The sequence below is a fragment of the Populus alba genome, chromosome 10 (genome assembly GCF_005239225.2).
Source record: "Populus alba chromosome 10, ASM523922v2, whole genome shotgun sequence".
In the NCBI taxonomy this organism is placed as follows: domain Eukaryota; kingdom Viridiplantae; phylum Streptophyta; class Magnoliopsida; order Malpighiales; family Salicaceae; genus Populus; species Populus alba.
The window spans coordinates 11,088,502-11,094,902 of NC_133293.1; positions in this window are offsets into that span (position 1 = coordinate 11,088,502).

Consider the following 6,401-nt stretch of genomic DNA (forward strand, 5'->3'; position numbering starts at 1 on the left):
GGTTTTACGAAATATCCATGCTTCCTGCTATCCTCGCATGTATAAAGGTGCACTGTATGTTATTTGACTTGTCTCTACCGAATCTTACCCAAAAGAAAGGACACTGACGAATCTTGTTACGAGGGAAAAAACTAAAGGAGCTCATTGATGTCTTGATCTTTTAACTTGAAGGAAACACTGTGGATTCAAAAAACTAAAGGAGCGCATTAAATTTAACTTGAACAGTGATTTTACGGTTTTGCCTTTCCATTCACAAGACTTAACACCAATAATTGGGGTGTTTTTGTCTTTTTACAGGTCGCGTCCATCATTATTGAATTGATAAAAAAAAAAATTATAATTATAAAATAAAATAACCAAAACGTTCTTAAAATAAAAAAAACTAGAGTCCAGGGGCACTTCTGAATTTTTAAATAATTTTTACATCAATTTCATGTTAAATGAGGGGCAATTCGGTCCTTCCCTAAGCATTGAAGATAATAAAAGAATAAGCAACATGAAACAACCTAGCTAAAAATTTAAAATTAGCCTCAAGGATCTTTTCGTGGTTTCATAGGGGTTTTTTGAGTTAGTATATATTAAGATAAAAGTCAATTTAGGTCTTTTGACATGTAAAGAAAACAATTAAAAAATAAAAGTTAGAGGCATGTATATAGCACGTGTCAACATGTGGATGGTATGCTCAATGCCTCTCTGTTACTAAAAGTGTCCTTCCATCGTAGTGTTAGAAGCGTCTTCATATCCTCTTCATTTTGGGTGGCACATGTAACTGTTGGGTGGCTAATTTTATCACTTGTTGAGCTTTTTTTCACTTGTGTTCTCTCTACTTCTCTTAAAATAACAGCTTAGTTATCATGGTTAAGGAAGAGATTCAATCTTTTTTTGTTTTTTGAATTTTTTTGAATTTAATCATTTAATATTTAGTTTTTTGAGGCTAGATTTCATAGCTTTTTATGATTATTACCTAGATATGAAGATCCCATAATATCAAGGAAAAAATATTTAGTTTAATAAAATAAAATATAATTTTAGTGATCTAAAACAATTGGCTCAAGGGATTGGATTTGAAAAAAAAAATACAAGGTCCGGAAATGACAAACAAGGCTACCTTGCTTGCATGTGCACAACATGCACCAGTGAGTGGGAAGAGATCATCATGCTCAAATGGTGTTGGCAGCCTCTTTCGGCAATGTATTATTGTCGTTTGTGGTTGCTTTTAAAGCATTGTACAACAATCTTTTCAATTATTCAACGCTTGTCCTCTATCTTTCCTCTCCCACCCCCCTCCTAAAAAATCATGCCAGCATGTAATAATTAAAAGATATCATGTTATTTTATTTTGTATGAGAATTTATTTTTATTTTATTATTATTTTTTTAATTAATTATTTTTTTCAATTTATACCTCGATATCTGATTTTATTTAATTTTATATAAAATCTAGTTTATATTATTTAGATTAATATTTGTTTTGGATTATTTTTTAGTTTTTTTTAATTTTATCCTTAAATATTTATTTTATTTTTATTTTTATGTAAAATTTGATAATTGTTCATTTAATTATTATTTATTTTATTTTATTTTATTATTATTATTTTTTCACTGAATGTTGCATTCAATTTAATTTCTCGAGCCAATGATAAAAATAAAAGCATTTGTTTTATGGTAGAAAAATTTGATTTGACTGGTAATGTAACGCCATCAATCTAGTTTTCACTGGGAGAGTCAGCTGTATCAAATGCTATCTTTGAACACGTTACTTTTCGAAGACTCAAGCTGATTTGATAGCCGTTTATTTTATATTTTTAAAAAATTTTATTTTAATTTAATATATTTTTAATATTTTTAAATTATTTTGATGTGCTAATATTAAAAATATTTTTAAAAAAATAAAAAATATTATTCTAATATATTTTTAAATAATAAATATTTTTAAAAACAACATTCAAGCTTGAAAAACTGAGGCCTGTGATGAAGTCATGAGATGCTCTGGAGCTCAGGAGATGAATCGAATGTATACACCTTTTTATTGTTAAATTAAAAAATAAAAATAAAAGATTTCAGTTGTTCACATCAACGTTGTCCACAAACATCGAAGGGAAAGAAAAAAGAAAAATCAATATATGAATCTTTTCATTGATTCTTTTTATCTAATTCCGGGCGTTCAGGATCCGACCTTTTTCGTTTCTTTTCTGAAACGGGTCATCTTAGCGTACAGAGTAAGGGTCAATATTTACGATCCCAACCAAGCATCGAAAGGACAGAGTTAACCATAGCTTCGAGAGGGATATAAAATTTCGAGTAGTACAAGATTCACAATCGGGTTGAAATGGAAACTGACCGTTGAAATACAATGCAAGCCAGCTGTGCAGCCCATGCGGTGGCTAAGGGCACAGTCTTTTTTTTTTTTTTTAAATAATAATAATAATCCTGAAAAGGCTTGTGTATTTTATTTTATTAATATATATATTTTAATAAATTTTATTAACCATAAAATTAAAGTTATATAAACATCCAATTTTATTATATTAGTAACTACATAGCTCAAATTTAAAATTATATAAAAAACAAATATTTTGATTTTAAGCTTTTACTACTACCATGCTATATGGTTAAATAGCTTGAATATTTTTTGTTTAATATATAGCTCGAGATGTTTGGACCAATTTAAGTATATTATAATTAATCTCAGGTCTATTAAATATTTTATAAGCCTAATAAATAAACAAGACACTGTAAAAATAACATTCCCACGCATTAAAATTTGAATCTAGGGTGAAGAGGCAGGAACCGCTAGGTCATGAACCGTAGCCTGAATATCTTGATCGTTGATGTGCTGTATCCTGAAAGAGCCTTTGATTGATTTTCTATTTAAATAATCTGACTTCGATTTTACTTAATTTATATGCTATATCTGTTAAATGGTGAAAATAATCGTAATCACGTGCCATGTGGAAAAAAATGTGGGTGTGAATTGAAAAAATTAAAAAACACGTATTTAAAATATAATATTTTATTAAATTTGTATTGGAGTATCTCAGTTTCATCTATTTTAGTTTTTCAACTTTTAATTTTAATTTTATGATGCGAAACTCTTCGTAATAAATGTTAAGAAAGGGATGATAGGATCACTATCTTATATCACGTGGCAAAAGTTTAAAAAATACAGATAATCAACCAGAAAAAAGAAACACTCGAAAATAAAAATAAAAATCCAAACTTGACAGACATGTCGGCTTCAATTTAATATTCATATCAGACAATATCTCGCACAATCTAATCTAAGTGTTTAATTATAAAAAATCATAAGAAAAACAAACATTTAAATAGCAAAAATAAAAATATTTTAATAAAAAAACAACACACCAAGTCTCTGTATTTGGGATCCCTAATCTTTATTTAGCAAGAAGGACATTCGGCGTAGGGCCCATTTAATTATTCAGGTGCCATGTAATTGTTTATTTTTCTGGAAAAGTATGAGGGATGAGGGGGTTGAATGATTGATTATGGTTGTTTTTTAAAATATTATTTTATAGAAAAATATTAAAATTATATTTTTTAAATTTTTAAAAATTAATTTTGATACTAGTGCATTAAAATAATTTAAAAGTGAAAATAAAATAATTTAAAAGGAAAAAAAAATTAAGATTTTTTCAATTATTTTAAAATATAAAAATAAAGGGATCGAAATCGACATCGCTACTTCCATTCTAACCAATAAACGGGGATGGAATAAAGTGTTTTCCCTTCGACCCCAGATTACCTAAAAATAGAAAGTTAGCTTTTACCAAAAATAAAAAATCCACCCCGTAGGAATATAGAAGCAAGGCAGGATCTAAAACATAGGCTCCACTAGGCAATTCCGTGTTTATGTTTTTATTTTTTTTATTTTTTATTTTTATTTTGAATTATTTTAATATACTACTATTAAAAATATATTATTTCAATATGTATACTTTGAAAATCATTACACGTCTTCAAATAGATTCCTAGTGTGTTTAGTGTTTGGTGCAATATGTTTTTTAAGAATATTTTCAATATTAAAATACATGAAAATAATTTTTATTTTTATTTTTTATATGATTACATTAAAAAATTAAAAAATAATTTCATATAATTTTAAAACAAATACACTTTTAAAAAGTGTAAAAAAATAGAAACTACCGCAACAACTTTTAACTAATATAATCCCTTTTGTTGGATCTTATTAGCAACCCTACGACTGAGGAGCTTCACAGGGTCATTTTCATCTTTCCTTCTTTACAAGCTAACTTTTCACGCTAACTTCTAGAATTTTTCCGAGGTTTTATCCTGAATCAAAAACTGAATGATAAGTTCATTATATGTATAAATGAGTGATCAATCGCCATCGAACTTTAAGGCATAAAAGAGTTACAGCTAAAATATCACTATCTAACTATTTCACATAAAGAAGAGTTTTTTTTAGTTCAATACTGAATCAGTTCTCTACAAGCGCTTCGATTTTTAGATTAACTCGACGTATATACTTTTTCCTTGATTCTAGCTTGCAGTAAATCTTTCTTTTGTGTCGCACATTATTTTTGTTATAAATATACGAAAAGAAAATGGTTTTTCTACTGAAGAAATGGTAAAGGAGTGCAACACATGTCAAAAAATTGATAATTTCTTTTTACAAAAAACTTAAAATTGCTACCAGCTTATTTATTTATTGATAGAAATTGTATTTTTTTTTATTTGTGTTAAGCATACAAAATTAATTAAATTATTAAAAATTATTGATTTTTTTGTTAGTTTATATTGGATATTTTTCAGTATTTTTCATTCTTCTATAATCTAAAAATAAAAAAAATATAACCACAAATCAAAAACTTTATGCTTGTATATAATAAAATATACGTGCTTATATTGGATTGAAGGGGTTTATTTTAGCATTTGAATAAGTCCATTGAAGTCTCTGGTCTTCAGGAAGACATTCATGGTCAAGCTCTAGTTAAGGATTTCAGTTAGGTCAAGCACTAGTTAAGGATTTCAGTTATTTATTTTTAGCTAATGTACATGCCACGTTACTATAAACGTGTGCTATTTTCCAGTTGATTTGTTATCCATGTAAGGCTATTTATTAGCCACTTTCATTCAATAATATTTCATTCATTCGATTCAATATTCTCTGCTCATTGTTTTATTCTCTACAATTGGTATCAGAGCCTAATCTATTGGCCTGTGGAAAATACAAAAAAAAGAGAAACATATTTTGTCTTGAATGATATCAAAGAGTAAAGTGAGTTCAAACACAGAGTGAAACACAGAGTGAAAAGTGCGTATTTGAGTGACTTTAAGTATTAAGTGATAAGTGAGTGTGTGAGAATAAACACCGAGTGATAAGTGAGTTTGTGAGAATCAGAAATGGCAGAATCCAGCAACTTTGCAGCTCCAAGCATTCCGAAATTTGATGGTGATTATGAGCATTGGAACATGCTCATGGAAAATCTCTTACGCTCCAAAGAGTATTGGAGTGTTATTGAGACCGGGTTCGTTGAACCTGCATTTGGCGAAGTTTTAAATAACGCACAGAAGAAAGCACTAGAGGAAACAAAGCTGAAAGACTTAAAGGTAAAGAATTACCTCTTTCAGTCCATTGACAAGTCCATTCTGAAGACAATTACTCAGAAGAACACAGCAAAGCAGCTATGGGACTCCATGAAGATCAAATATCAAGGCAACGCAAGGGTCAAACGAGCTCAACTTCAAATTTTTCGCAGAAATTTTGAAGTACTGGAAATGAAATCAGGGGAATCTGTCACACATTATTTTGGAAGAGTAATGCTAGTAGCAAATGATATGCGCAATTTGGGAGAAAACATACCAGATGAAAAGATTGTGGAGAAGATTCTGCGCACACTTACTCAGAAATACAACTACATCGTTTGTTCAATTGAGGAGTCTAAAGATATCAGCCATCTTTCAGTTGATGAATTGCAGAGTTCACTACTTGTTCATGAACAAAAGTTCAAACGAAATGACACTGATGATCATGCACTGAGAATCTATGATGATAGATTCAGTGGCAGAGGTCGTGGCAGAAACAATTATAGAGGAAGGGGCCGAGGTGGAAGAGGATCATCATTCAACAGAGACATGGTGGAATGTTTCAAGTGTCACAAACTTGGACACTTTCAGTATGAGTGTCCAACCATGAACAAAGCAGCACATTATGCAGAGCTAAACGAAGAAGATGAGATGCTGCTAATGTCATATGTTGATTGTCAACACGAATATCCAACTTTACAAAAGGCAGTGGAGCTACATGAAGAGGATGAGATGTTACTAATGGCCTCTGTCGAGTTACATAAAACAACTCGCAATGATGCATGGTTCCTGGATTCAGGATGTTCTAATCATATGTGCGGCTACAGAGGTATG